Below are 14495 nucleotides of genomic sequence, written 5' to 3' on the forward strand. Positions count from 1 at the left end.
CCATTTTTGAGAACACCTCAGCAAGAACAAATGCCACAGTTATTCTGAGAGTATCTTTCTTTAGTCCTTTACAACATGAAAACAGAGAAGATACAGATTTACAAATAAAACAAGATCAGAAAAAGTACAGACGCTTTAAAAAGTCAAGTTTCAGAGTAGCAGCCGTGTCAAACGCAGTTTATAAAGTTGTTGATTCGCTCAGAAGAGGATTGGAATGTATGACTGTAGAAATTCGGAAAAGTTGCACTTTTCTGAATATAATAGTCTTGTAATTTGCACAGAAGGCAAAATGAGGCAAATGGGAATGAAAGATCTTTTTGTACCATTCTTCATTATTTTCAATTATTAGTTTGATCACCACTAGGTAACAAGTGTGGGGCTCTTTTGTCTTTCTTTTTTTTCCCATTATGCCCTAATATTCAGATTGGTGGAAGTTCTGACAATTTTCTTTCTGATATTTAAAAGACATTATCAGGATTACAAACACAGGGTGCGATCCTGCTCACCCTCACTCATGTGAGTAATCCTTGCGTAGCCCAATTGTCCCATGGAATAAGAGCTGGAAGACTGGAGTCCCAGTTTTGGGCAGTTGTGACTATCTGGTGAGTCAAATGTGTCATTTGCACACCGTCAATGTTTTCTTCTACAAAGAGCTTGTCAAGTTTGAAAGCAAATTAAATACACATTTATAAGCAACCTTATTATCATTACGCACTATTTTCCAGAGGCCAGAGAAATGTCACAAGCAGTACAGATTGGTTATATTCCAGTGAACTCTGACCAGCAAAACTATTTTGTTGGAGACCTACTATCAGCAGTTCTGGTCACTACATGTCAGTCAGCCAAACAAACAAACCCTATGGTCACATGCTCAAATGCACATGACAGAGGCAGATGTGAAGCTGTGAAAGGACCCTTTGCATTTTAAGCACCTGCAGGAATTTCAGAACCATTGGAATGCCTTCCACTCTAATGCATCTGACCCCTCCTGATACAAAGAGCCCGATCCTGAATGTCACCCCAGCTCCCACTAAGGTCAGCTTGGCCCCAGGTTGGCAGTGAGAAAATAGCTCCTGGAATTTACAATATTCCATCCCTATAGTGACAGACAGTGGGGGGCTTCAGGGAATAAGGACAGTGCTGACAGCACAATGCCTCACACTTGCTCAGGCGGTGAAAGAGGGATTCATGAAATAAGCAACAGGCCATGCTAAAAAAAATAAATACATCCCCATTATACATGTAGAGTTTGTGTTAACATTAAACCATCCACCATTAAAACTTTAATCTGAAAGTGCAGACACCAGCTATAGTCCACACACATGTATTGCGTTGCTTCTGTTGTCAAATTACTTCCTACATTTAAGAGAGGACAAAAGAGAATGTGATTTACTATTCATAACGTTTTCCATCGGATAGTTTGTAATTGATTGACAAAAAGAAAATATAACCCTCTGATAATCTTTCTGCCCATTTTAAAAATTCTGATTATCAGCCTCCACATTATTTTACCTTTCATGTCTCACATCTGAATTTCTTTACTTTAAAAAAGGTTACAGAAGAGATTTTTGTTGGCACGAAACACTCAATTAGATCATCCGTTAAGAGTCATTGTTAATGATTCAATCTGAGATGGAATGCCAGCCAAGGGTTAAAAATATCTTCAAACCCTGATTCTCCTCTCACTTTCACTGGTATAAATCAGGAGTATCCCAATGAAGTCAAGGAGTACTTGTGGCACCTTAGAAACTAACCAATTTATTTGAGCATCAGCTTTCGTGAGCTACAGCTCACTTCATCGAATGAGCTGTAGCTTACGAAAGCTCATGCTCAAATAAATTGGTTAGTCTCTAAGGTGCCACAAGTCCTCCTTTTCTTTTTGCGAATACAGACTAACACGGCTGTTACTCTGAAACCAATGAAGTCAGCAGCTTTACTGGGGTAAAATAAGTGTAAGAGGAGAATCAGGTCCTTAAAGTTTACTGTAATCAAATATTAGTTGAAACACTGCCCTGCTAACACAGTGCTTTAAAACTACTAAAATAGTAAATAGTTTCCACGAGAATTCAGATGTTGAATGTCTCTTAAGATTTGAGTGTTTATTGTTTAAGCAAATTATTATTATTTACTTCCTTTACTTTCCAGCATTGGGGGAGCCTTTTCTATCTTATTTAATTGCCCCCTGTTCCAGTACTGTGGTCAGGGGGTTATTTTGTAGTTCCAACTGCAAGGCGAGTGGCCACATAACTTTGTCTGACTTATTTAACAGTGTGTGCGCCTGGACTCTCATCTAGGTTTGAGGGAACATGGTCCCTCCCATGGTGTCATATCTATCTAGAGTATTCAGTCAATTTACTGGGCTCAGATATTTGGTAACCAAGAACCATTTGTCACCATCATTGTCACTAACAAATTAGTAATTGTGGTATGGGTGTGTGCTTGCAGCCTCGGGTCAGGGCTCTGGCCAGTGGACTAAGTCCGTCAATGGAGTGATTTGTTTGTGTTAATTAGTGTCCAATGTTACAACATTATTTCATGTGAAATATATGAACGCTTTTGGAATGTCCAGTTTTCCGTCATCCGTTATCATTCACCTCGGTTACGCAGACAGCACATTTGCATTGATATAGACACAGTCATTACAGCATGTATGCATACGTTTGCGGTTCTAGTTGGGAAGAGAGCAGTCAGATGCCCAGAAATGCCCCCCTTGACAGGACTCTAGCCAGAAGTCCTGGGAATATTTCAGCAATTCTCTTCCTCTGTGCTCAGTAAGCACAAAATTAATGTAATTCTATTCCTTTACCGGTCATTGGTGCTGATAGCAGAGAAGAAAGAAATGGGCCTCTGTGCTAAAAAGATACTTTTTAGGATCTATGCAGGTGCCAGTCCTACCATGGGCACCATTGTCTCAACCAGGCACTTCCACTAAAGGCAGATCTTGGTGGTTTCCTAGAGAGATCCAGCAGTCCTTTGGTGGCTAGTTGATTGGGACATGTTTTTGTCCAAAATGAATTTCATTTAGTCAGAACACAACAGCACTTGGCATAACAGGGTCTGGATCCATGACTGGGGCTCCACAATACAAATAAGTAACAATCATTTTTGTTCCAGGCCTGAAATTCATTTTCCGTGATCAAAAGCAAACACATCAAGGGGGTGAACATGGCAAATCCAAATACAGCGACTAATATGCCAAAATAGTCATGAGTATATTTTCTCCACTAATTGGCCAGCTCCTAATATATGCAGTGCTATAAATTCCACTTATTAGACCCATCTTAAACATGTGCGTATATACATTTTTAAAAGGGAAGATAATGATGAAATTAGATATTTATTAGAGATTAAAAATAGAAGAAAAAATCCAAATAACTTTGCCATAATTTTTTCTGTTTTGGGCAGGTTTTTTTTTTTTTACTAATAAAACACTTTTTAAATCTTCTAGCCAGCTGTACATCCATAAACATCCTTTTGAACGCTCACAAATATGCTATTCTCTTACCCCTCATGTTTAAGTAAAGTATAGCTCCATTACATTTCTCTGTCTCCTTGCAGTCCATGTGACACTTTGTTTACCCGCTGCTCCTTTAGATATGTGTAACGGCCATTCCACAGCAGGCCAACTTCTTTCAGAACCCACCACATTCTTATGCTGGAGTCTACAGTCGCTGAGTGGCTGCTTTTCTTTCCCTATTCAGCTAGTGTCTACATTTTTGGTTCAAAGTGAAACTGTCCCAGACCTCAGAACCTCCAGAAAGCAAAACTAGGGAAAAATCAAGAAGCAGACACTGAGGGCAGTAGTGTATTATCAGAAAGAATTTCAATGTGCCTGGCTGCCCAGCAGCAAATTGGAAAGTTTTGGCTCCTAAGAATGAATTGTGTTGTTTGCTCCTGCACACTGCAGCTGCTCTCCCCCTCCCCCCCTTTTTGGTGGTTTATTACACACAAGCTACTAATGAATGGGAGCCGCTGTTTTACAGTACACCACGCTTACAGGACTTATCTCTAGGCCTACCACAGATTTGACTGATCAACAGCAGGGCTCCGCCATCATAATTCTTCCTAGAAACAGGAGGATAAAAAGGGGTTTGTTGGAGGTTGGCTGGGTCTGCAGAGAATCCTGCCTGCAGGGCCTGCTGATGCCATCGCTCGCTGCTATGGTCTTTGGCCTAATAAGGTACAGAAACAAAGATTGTTCACTTGTTCAAAAATACTGAAGTACCCGAGTGATGGAAAGTGGAGAAAGCAGGGCACTCATCCAAGGGGGATTAAGGCCACAAGTGCAACTTTATAGGGCTGACTGGGTGGCACGGTGAATATCTGCCACTGAAAAATCTAGTTCAAACATAATTTATGACATGTCATTCACAGTCAGAGGTGGCTGTCATTAAGAGTTAAGTGTTGCATTGTGTTCTACTGATTCTGATAAGAATTCTGTAAGCTGCTTATATGTTATCATAACTCATGAGGAACGAGTGAGAGTGAGCGGGGACACACGGCAGAGTGGAAATTGAAATGATTCGCCACTCTGCCGCAGGAGCAAGCTGGTGGAGAGCTGGATTGCTGCAGCCTGGGTGTAAGGTAATCTGCACACATCTAAGGGATTTTACAGTGGAGTAGGATTTAAGGGCCTGATCCTGAAAATATTTACGGCCAGGCATAGGAGCTGAGTCAGTATTGGTGTTGCAGCCCCTTTGCGCTAGCCTGGCACAAAAGGACCAAAGAGCAGGCATAACTTACTAACACCCCCACACACACCCAGTATAGGAAGCCTATGCCTGGTGCAGAGCTGTCACCCCCAGTTCTGCATTGCATCTATAGGAACCCTGGGCAGTATGGAGGTGGATGGATGACATGGCCAGGGTGGACCTGTACTTCAGAAACTCTATACCCCCTACAGTGGCCCGTAATGGTCATCTTAGCGAAGGTGTGACTTAGGGCTGCCTTAGCATGTGCTGAGGGCCAAACTGGCCTCTCTAGCTCCTGATGAGGGGAGGCACAAACCACCATTCCTCAGTCCTGTGCCATGGTAGTGTGCACTGTGCCCAGCAGTAAGGGTTTGCTGGACTGGGCCCTTAAGGGTATGTCTACACTGCAGGAACATTCCTGCAGCTGGCCCACGAGAGTGGACTTGGGCTTGCAGGGTTTGGGCTGAAGAGCTGTAACATTGCACTGTAGATGTCCAGGCCTGGGCTGGCGCCTGGGCTCTGGGACCCCGCAAGTGAGTTGATCGCTGCAGGTGTAATAATGAGGTGAGGCTAAAATGATTCTCTGAAGCGTCGTGCAGGTGGCCACAAGAGTACGGAAAGAGCAGAGCTGGGGGAAATAGCCATATTTAGAGTCGGGAAGTTCACATTTGTGAGGCTTGCCAAAACTGGAGAAGAAAGTGGCTGTGCCCCCAAAAGCCACATGTTCTAGCTGGTTAAGCACCCCACTTACATAGCTCACAATTGAATGGAAAGACAAGCAAACAACTTGCTTTGCTGCCAACAATATTACTGAATGAGGGGAGGGATAGCTCAGTGGTTTGAGCATTGGCCTGCTAAACCCAGGGATGTGAGCTCAATCCTTGAGGGGGCCATTTAGGGATTGGGGCCAAAAATTGGGGATTGGTCCTGCTTTGAGCAAGGGGTTGGACTAGATGACCTCCTGAGGTCCCTTCCAATCCTGAGATATTCTATGATTCTATGAATGGTTTGACCAGCAGAGCTTTGAAGAGACATATGACAGTCTCCTCCATCCCAAAGAACCCCTGCAAAGCTCCAGTTAAGCTAAATGGATCTGTCCCAGTCTAACTCAACCATATAGCCAGACTAAAAAAAAAGTAAAATTATTCCTAAACCCAAATCTTTCTAGATGTGTAGGGGTAGAGCACGGATGTAATAAGAACAACTAGCACTTACATGGTGCTGTGCCTTTTCAAATATGCTCCTTCAAAAGCAACACATCCTTCAGGTCCCGAAGCTCAATTGTTGTAATTCCCTCCTAGTAGGGCTTCTTCAGTGTAACTTGTTCAGCTACAGCCCGGCTAGAGCAACCATGATCATCTTATGCTCACCGAGGCTGCCTGTCAAAGGGGTGGGGGTGGTTTGCTTTTTAAAGCCCTTAATGGATCAGGCCCTGGCTATGTTCAAGACCTCACCCACCAGGCCAAGGCTTAAGGAAATCTGTGCTCAGACGCCATGGCTTTTACTTCCCACCATTATTTAAGTCAGGCAAGGATCACAACTTTGCCATGCTATTGCCATCTCCATTTCATTATGTTCCAATCACATTTATATTAATAGCCATTCCCACCCCTTTACCCTGTCTTTACCCCCACTTTTTTCAGCCCTTCCTGTTTTTATATTCTTACAGAGTGGTCTTTTGACTTCTCTCTGATATTATATTAGTCTGCTGTGCCTTGCTCTGAGAGCTTTGACACGGGGCAGGGATGCCTTAGAATTAAAAGTATTATTGTAAAGTGATTTCCAATTATTAACTAATCATCATAACAACCTGGTGTAGTAGGTGAGCATTATTATCCCTGTTTTACAGAAGGAGGCAGTGAAGGTCAGTGCAGCAAGGGCAAAGAGTGGGTCAAGTATAGGATTAGAACTCAGGAGATCTGATTCCTAGGTCTGCGCTCATATGCTAAATCATCATTAGAGGGTTCTGCCAAATCCCACTTTTAGCCAGAGGAGGAGGAACCTGTAAACATCGTTGTTGCAATATATCGTTACAGGGAAACAATAGTGTGTACGTCCCCAAAATGCAACTTTGTCACGCTAATACGGTATCCCCAATATGACTGATGATCAAGGGTCTCCTATCTGCTCATAAGCCACTTAGGATATTGTCTTCAAGAATCCTGCTTCCTGTGTTCCTTGTAGAAATGCAAACACCTGACTCTGAGGCAACAGGTGTGTGTGTGGAGGGAGGGGATGTAGGGTCACATATCCCCCCCAGATTTGCTGTTTGGCTTGTACTGAGCAGGTGCACACAGACTGAGCATGCTCAGTAACACTGCTGAAGGTGGTTGCCCTCACCCTATGAACTCAGGAAGTGGAAAGTTACATGATGGCTGCTTCTTTCATGAGCGTGCCGGAGGATAAGATGGGGATCTCCCGACTGCACCTCTGTGCTCCCAGCACACCCACACAGAGGCAGCCATAACTTGCCCCAGTGTGTAGGAACGCACACAGACAATTACACATCCAAGCATGCTTATGTACACAGAATAAGTAATTATTTGTAGAACTACATCTGTGTATGCATTTATCTGTTGTGCATTCAAAACAGTGTGTGCGTTGGTGAGCATGTGTGCACATATCTGGATCAGAGTTAAGGTGAAATGTTCATATTTTGATGGGGGTAAATTAGGTGCCATTTTTTCAAAAATGAATATTTTTATCACGATTCCTAAGCCCCTAAAACGATTCCTGTTTTTGCCACTCTGACTTCTACCTGAGAACCTGAAGTATAGATAGAGTAGTAAATTGATTGCGCTTCTATATATAAGGGACAATGGAAGATCAAAGCTAGTCCAGAACTTGCATTTTGTAAAACTGAAGCTTTTGCAAAATGTAAGATTAAGTGCAGTTATTTCTCTTTTAAATCCAATGGAAACTGTTTTCTGAAGCAAACATTCCACTTTAGTGTTTGTAACGCAGATCCTGTAGCACTGTGCTTGTGCATGAGAACCTGAAAAAGAAATTGACTAAAATGTCATGATAAAAAACTGAAATTCACTAGACTATTTCCAGTGCCCAAACAGAGAGCAATGCAAAAAGTAAATATTTTTAAAATATTTACAATAATAAATATTTTTAAAAGTAATACTATATTTATTTAAATATTTAAAAGTAAATATTTTTAAAATATTTGCAATAAATATTTTTAAAAGTAATACTACGTTTTAATAATCCAAGTTATTTGTAACATAAGAGAATGTTTCTTTAGTTTGACCCACCGGTGACACTTTCAGTTATGAGATCAGAGTTTACTAGGATTCTTATCCACTGTCTTCATAATCTAAACTGCCAGCTGCAAAAGAAAATGCAGCCACAACAGATCATTTTTGATAATGAACAGTTTAAAATCTACAAAGAAATAGGATCTCCTTGAAATACTGCACTATAATTCACTTGAAACAATACTATTTAAAAGAACAGCGAGTATTGTATTATTTCTTGTATGACAGAACCACTCTCCAAAGGACAGTTTCATCGTTTAATTTGGGCATCAAGAGATGAAAAGAAAAGTCACGTTTTCCGTTGTGTCTCTTTTTTTCTAGGCAGTGAATTTCTTAATAAAACAATCTTTTTCAAAACGTAAAGCAGTAGCAAATTAAGAAAGGAACTAGAATCAAATTTGCCAGGAAGCAACACTACCACTTTAACAGTTTCCCACTGTATTTGGTTTTCGTTGCCAGAGAAGCCTTGTTCAGCCTATTTGGGGGCCCCATGAAATGCTGCAAGCACTACTGAAATGAGTACTTGTCTTTTGTTGTGCTGCATGCTAGCACCATACAGTGCTGAGCTGATAAATCCACTTTTTCTAACACAGGCATTTTTCAAACAAAACTGCCATGAGACTGATGAGTAATGCCAGCTTGCCAAAAAAAAAAACCCCACACACACAACCTCTGTTGACAATGACAACTGTTAAATTCACATAGTCACAAAATGAGATTTGTTACATAACTAGAAACTACAAGACTGTGCAAGAGCAACTAAACAGCAAGAGAAATTGCTAACCAACAATTAGATTACTAGGAACATAAATAATACAATTTGGAGGTGTATTAGCTTGCTAGCTACCATTATAAAAGTGGCACGCTGCTTGGTATATACAAAGGTTATTGGGCCCTTGAGAACATGCATCATCAATCGCTTTGTAGTTTTGTTTAAACAAAGCTGGTGTGAAGGGGGAAGGGAGAATATCTGCACTGCCTTATATGATGTGAATACAAGGGAAACAAAAAGCCAGATGACAATATCTGTATGGAAGAAGTGGTGTCCTAACCCTAAAAGACTAACAATGTGTCTCAAGAACTAAAATAAAGTAGAGGGGACACTTAGGTTGATTTAGTTCTAACAAGATAATAATAGAATGAGTTTCCTCTTACACAGCACCTTTTATTCAATGATCTCAAAGCACTTTATACAGGTGAGCATTATTATTCCCATTTTACAGATAGGGAAACTGAGTCACGGAGCAGTTAAGTAACTTGCCCAAGGCCAAACCCAAGGTGAAACAGGAAATCAGAGGCAGAATGTGGAACACCACCCATTTCTCTTGACTCTCCACCATCTGATCTAATCACTGGCTCACACTGCCTCTTACTGCAATCAGTGTTTCTATAATTGTTTTGAAAAACTGTAATGAAGAAATATGGGTCTGGGGCAGGTTTCAGGTTGGGAGAAGAAGAGTCACTGAAAGATTCCAAACAATGGCACACTGTGGAGTTAGTGCTACAATCCAGGAAAAAATATCAGTGCTGGGAAGATGGAAATGCCTATAAGATCCTGCCAACCCACCCATGTTGCTGTGAATGCCAGAAAAGGGGTACTGAGTATGGTTGAACTGGAGGTAAATCAAAGGGGGAGGAAACACTGGCTGTCTTTATTAACAGCAATTTTAAAAAAAAATCCTGTAATTAAACCACTAACCTCAACTTAAGTAGAACTTTTATATATCTAAAATAATCTATACTTCCATTGTATTATGCCCAAGGCATAATTTACTTGTGTTACATTATAATGGGGATTGTAAAGTTTGTTTCCTGATCCGGATTTAACATAATGGTGAAACAGCACATGAAGCTTTGCATTAGAAAGTGTGTGTATAATGGCTATAATTCAAATGAGGGCTAAGATTATATGACATGCCCTCTCTGACTCACTTCATCAGATGCTTATGGTCAAATAAATTGGTTAGTCTCTAAGGTGCCACAAGTCCTCCTTTTCTTTTTGCGGATACAGACTAACACGGCTGCTACTCTGAAACCTCTCTGACTGAAACTCTCCAACTAGTTGCAGAGGGTAACACATCCTTTATAATCTTATATGCAATAAACTAGGTTATGCACCATCAGGATACACAGCTAAATCACAAACCATCAAGAAAAACAGAAGTTAAAGTTTCAAGGGCCGTGTCAGTGGGTTAGGTTGTACACAGTGGCTACTCCATGGTATACCTTTGACAACATAAACAGAACATTAAATTGCACATCTAACCACAACCAGAAATAGAAAATACTTCCAATGTGAGACATAGCCAAGTTAATGTTGCTTGTTGGAACCTTAACTTCTGTGTTTCCTGACTCTGGGCTAGATGGTAGCAGGCTCTTAAATGTAGCACAGTGGGTAGGGAGGAGTACCGAACCTCCCACTATTCGGGGCACCTGCAGAAGGGCCAGCCTGAACTGTAGCTCCTGTGTGGAGGCTGCCACTACCTGATATAACCCATGCTAGAGCCAACCCAAAATGAGGTGGGGAAGGGCAGGGAGTAGGTGGGGCACCGTGGCTCTGCCTACCCCCTACATGCCAGTCAGCAAAGCTGGCCAACCATGCGCCAAAGATATAGGGGGAGTGCGGAGAAGACACTGTGGCACCCCTTCCATGATGCTTCCCTGAGCGCAGCCATCTCTGGGAGACATGCTGCCTCTAGTGGTTCCCCCAGGGCAGTGCAGCTCTTTACCAGCCCATACTAAATGCTATGGTTAAATGCCACAATCCTGCCCCTGGTGATTTTGCAGTGTTTCTATAGCTGTGTTGGTCCTTGGATAGTAGACACACAAGGTGGGTGAAGGAATATATTTTCCTAGACCCACTTCTCTTGGTGAAAGAGACAAACTTTTGAACTACATAGACCTCTTCTGCAGGTCAAAACCTTGTCTCTTTCACCGACGGAAGTTGGTCCAATAAAAGATATTATCTCCCCCTCCTTGTCTCTCTTGGTGTTTTTGACTGTTCATCCTTAACCTTTCATTAAGCCTGTTTGTGTATATAATTCCCTTGCTTTTTTAATTAAATAAAGTGTAAAGGAATAGCCTATACTTAATAAACTATTGCAATGGATCCATTGTGTTTTGAAGTTCACATCGCACTGAAGTAAATGGCATGAAGGAGGTTAGAAATTCTCACCTTTGCTGCTGCTAATATTTGGTTGGAGACTATCTATTATTTGTATGCATGATGGCTGAATCTTCACTATGGAAAAAGATAAAGGGCTATTTTCTCCACTTCCTGTGTTTTCATTTGTATCTGTGCATTTTATATCCACTTTGCTCAGGTGCACATGACTGCATGACGTGAACAGACAGACGATAATCAGGCCCCAGCTCGATTTTGTTTTAAGGAAATGTCCAATTTTTCAGGTTATTCTAAAATGCAAGTAAAATTGCAGAGAACCAAAGATCTTGGTATTCACTCATTTATTTCCTGTGCCAATTATTTTTGCCTGTTCTTGATGGTAAGGCTGGGGCAGGGGATGGGAGAATTTTGATCTGTGTCCCAGGGAAATACTTACATTCTCCATCATGCAGACCGATGTGCTTGTTAGGCGGGACGGGGAAAATGTAGAATCATGCCACAAAGGAGATGAGGATATAGTAAGCTCTGCTAAAAATCATTTGACTGCTCATAACTCTCATTTTTAAATATGTTTTCTGTAAACCAAGCAAAGGCACTAGTCCTCATTGCAGAGTATGAGCCAGATTCTGCCAGTCTTGTTCCCACAAGGAGTCCCTCTGAAGTCAGTGGGCCTTCTCATGTCATTAAGTTGTTTTTGCTGTAGCCCTGTTTTAAAAAAATGTGTGGTTAGCATTCACCATGAGAGCATTTACGGCAGACTTCAACAGGCGCAGGATCAGGCCCTAGCTTATTTGGGGCCCAGCTCTGCCTCCTTTACTCACCCTAAGTAGTATCTTACTCCACACCAAGCCCAACTGGGCCAGATTCTGCCACCCTTATGCAGATTGATTAATATCTTATTCCACAAATGTTCCACTGATTTAGGGTGACCAGATGTCCCGTTTTTATAGGGACAGTCTGGTTTTTTGGGACTTTTTCTTATACAGGCACCTATTACGCCCCACCCCCATCCTGTTTTTTCACAGTTGCTATCTGGTCACCCTACACTGATTTCAATGGAACTATTTGCAGAGTAAGGTACTATTTAATGTGAGTAAAGGCAACGGAATCTGAGCCATAGTAACCAAAGGGAGCATTTGCAAAGTAAAGCACTATTTGTTGAGAGAACCAGTCTCAGAACTGAGCCTTTGGGCCAGACTCTGCAACTCTTACTTGCATTTAATATCTCACTCTTTTGGCATCTCCAGTGGCTTCAATGGGGCCACTCAAGGGGTAAGGTACTAACCGAACGTGAGCAAGAATATTGGAAACTTGCTCTTAGTTACTAGGCATAGCAAGAATGATTTGGAAAAATATTCCTGCTGGGGTGAGTTTATTTAATTTTTCCTGAGAATGGGACAAAATAGTTACACAATTTACTTTCCTCACAGCAGTGTTAAGGTCACGTATGAAATTTTAAGAACATTGTTCGACTTGGTAACTGTACTTTTCCTATTCCACATAGTCCCACTTATGCAAATGAATAAGGATTACTCAAGTGAGTAAGGGGTGCAGAATGGGTTCCTTAAAATAGTAATAAAATAGGACAGTCTCAGTAGGAACCCAAAGCAAAAAGCTACTTGCTGAGCCGCTCAGGATTATATACTTTGTTACCTCTGCATAGTAATAGCCCCAAGAAAATTCTGCATTTCTTCCAGTCTTCAAGAATATTTCTTCTTGTGTATAGGTATGATCTCAGCATTGTTAGAATTCATATGTAACCAGATTTGTGGCTTGGCTATTTGTTTTACAAAACAGCAAAGGACATAGCCTGTGAAACCAGCAGGCCTTTATTACAGGCTATTTTTGCATGTTATTTAATTTCCTTCTTTAAATAAAAAATTGCATCTATTAAGATTATTTTGAATCTAAAAAGGCCGCCCATATTAAAGAAGTTACTTCCTTAAATAAACAACCTGCTGTTTCTGTGGTGTTAAGAAAATATCCAGTCTTTATAAACAGTGCCTATTTGGCTACAAATCAGCCAGCCTTATTTACATATTTGAAATCCAGATGCAGAGGAAATACTAGGTTTGCTTTGGAATATACAAAGGGCCTATTTTTCACATGTTAACATTCAGAATATTTAATATAAAATAGCATTGGGGAGAGGGGAAAGGCCTTTGCTGAAAAGGTTTATAACAGAGGTACTTAATGCTAATACAAACTTTTTACCAACAAGCTTTTTAAAAAATTGTTTTTTAATATGCTTTTAATGACCTCTACTCCTCTTACCTACCTCCTTGCTTCCAAAAGTGTTTGTACTGTCCCCAATAACACTCAGTGGAAAGCTGTCATTCCTGGCTAAATCCTTACTTAGGTTGGATGCTATGCCTCCGTTAGACAGGGTCAGAAGGTCACAATCGATTTTGGAGACCACCTGGAGAGTCCAGGCCGTGAACTGACTCAAAAAATTTATATCAGAGCTGGAATGGCCCACCTCCCAGGGCTAGGCCTGGCCTACCACTCCAACTGCAGGATGGGGCCTGCCAGGCCCAGCTCAGAAAGAGGCCAGAGTTGTTGACCCTGTTAGCTGACCTCTTCAAACTTCAGGAGAATTTTTCTGGCAGTTACCACGGTGACTGGGCGCTCCAAGCTTATCCTTCTTACTGAAAAAAAATTAAGAAGAAAAAAAAAATGTTAAAACCTACCTTGTAGAGATGCCTATCAAGAATCAAATACATAAATGTTTTAATTGTTTGCTTCTTACTTGGACAACTCTAGCTTTAATTATTACAGTCAAACTCATCAAGAAGGCAGTTAAGCTAAATAAAGTTTTAATGTGCATAAAAGTAATGTTCAACATATCAAATAAGCAGCATTTCCAAAGCCAGTATGCCATAAATGATACCCCAAGGGTTTAGTGTGGAAGTATAACATTTGTTTTCCATTTTATATCTGTCTTCAACCTACCAATATTTCTTATTGATATCAGAACAAATTGAGAAAAAGATCAAAAGAGGAATCTAGTCTCTCTTTGGCTGCTATTCCCTTTGAAAACCAATTGTTTGATTAAAACATCATTGGCTATTAAACAATGTATTGTTTTAGTTTCTTAAGTAGAAAACGTGATCCATTTAATCTATAATGAAATATTAGTTAGGGAGTGCTAAGAGAAGTTGTCAGACAGTGTTAATGTTATTTATTTAACATGTCTTTCACACGAACTATTTCTCAATTAAAAATTTACCAGGTAAGCAAAATGTCTTGTTGTTGGGGGAAAATGCTTTAAATATGATATACTGAAGGGTCAGAGAAGACAGCAAACAGCAAACTAAGTGTGTTCTTTATTTATAAAACAGTGAGCAAGAAAAATATTAACATTTCTCCATTTTCTGAGCAATATCACATTATACATGAAGCTTTTATGTAAAT

At 40.7% G+C, this 14495-nt stretch overlaps 1 protein-coding gene across 6 annotated transcripts in view; it reads right to left on the minus strand.

The window, feature by feature from the left end:
• Positions 1-8075: 8075 nt before the first annotated feature.
• Positions 8076-14495, minus strand: part of SOX2 (SRY-box transcription factor 2) — a 107884-nt gene continuing 101464 nt past the window's right edge. For 4 of the 6 annotated variants that reach the window (XR_012160719.1, XR_012160717.1, XR_012160716.1 and 1 more), the window contains 2 exons: positions 13360-13729; positions 8076-11786 (listed from right to left, as the gene is read on the minus strand). The gene's annotated coding sequence lies outside the window, so the exon portion shown is untranslated. Of the gene's footprint in view, positions 11787-13355; positions 13730-14495 lie in introns of all 6 variants that reach the window. The other 2 variants (XR_012160720.1, XR_012160718.1) reach the window with 2 other exon arrangements.

Source organism: Lepidochelys kempii, chromosome 9 (genome assembly GCF_965140285.1).
Source record: "Lepidochelys kempii isolate rLepKem1 chromosome 9, rLepKem1.hap1, whole genome shotgun sequence".
Taxonomy (NCBI): Eukaryota; Metazoa; Chordata; order Testudines; family Cheloniidae; genus Lepidochelys; species Lepidochelys kempii.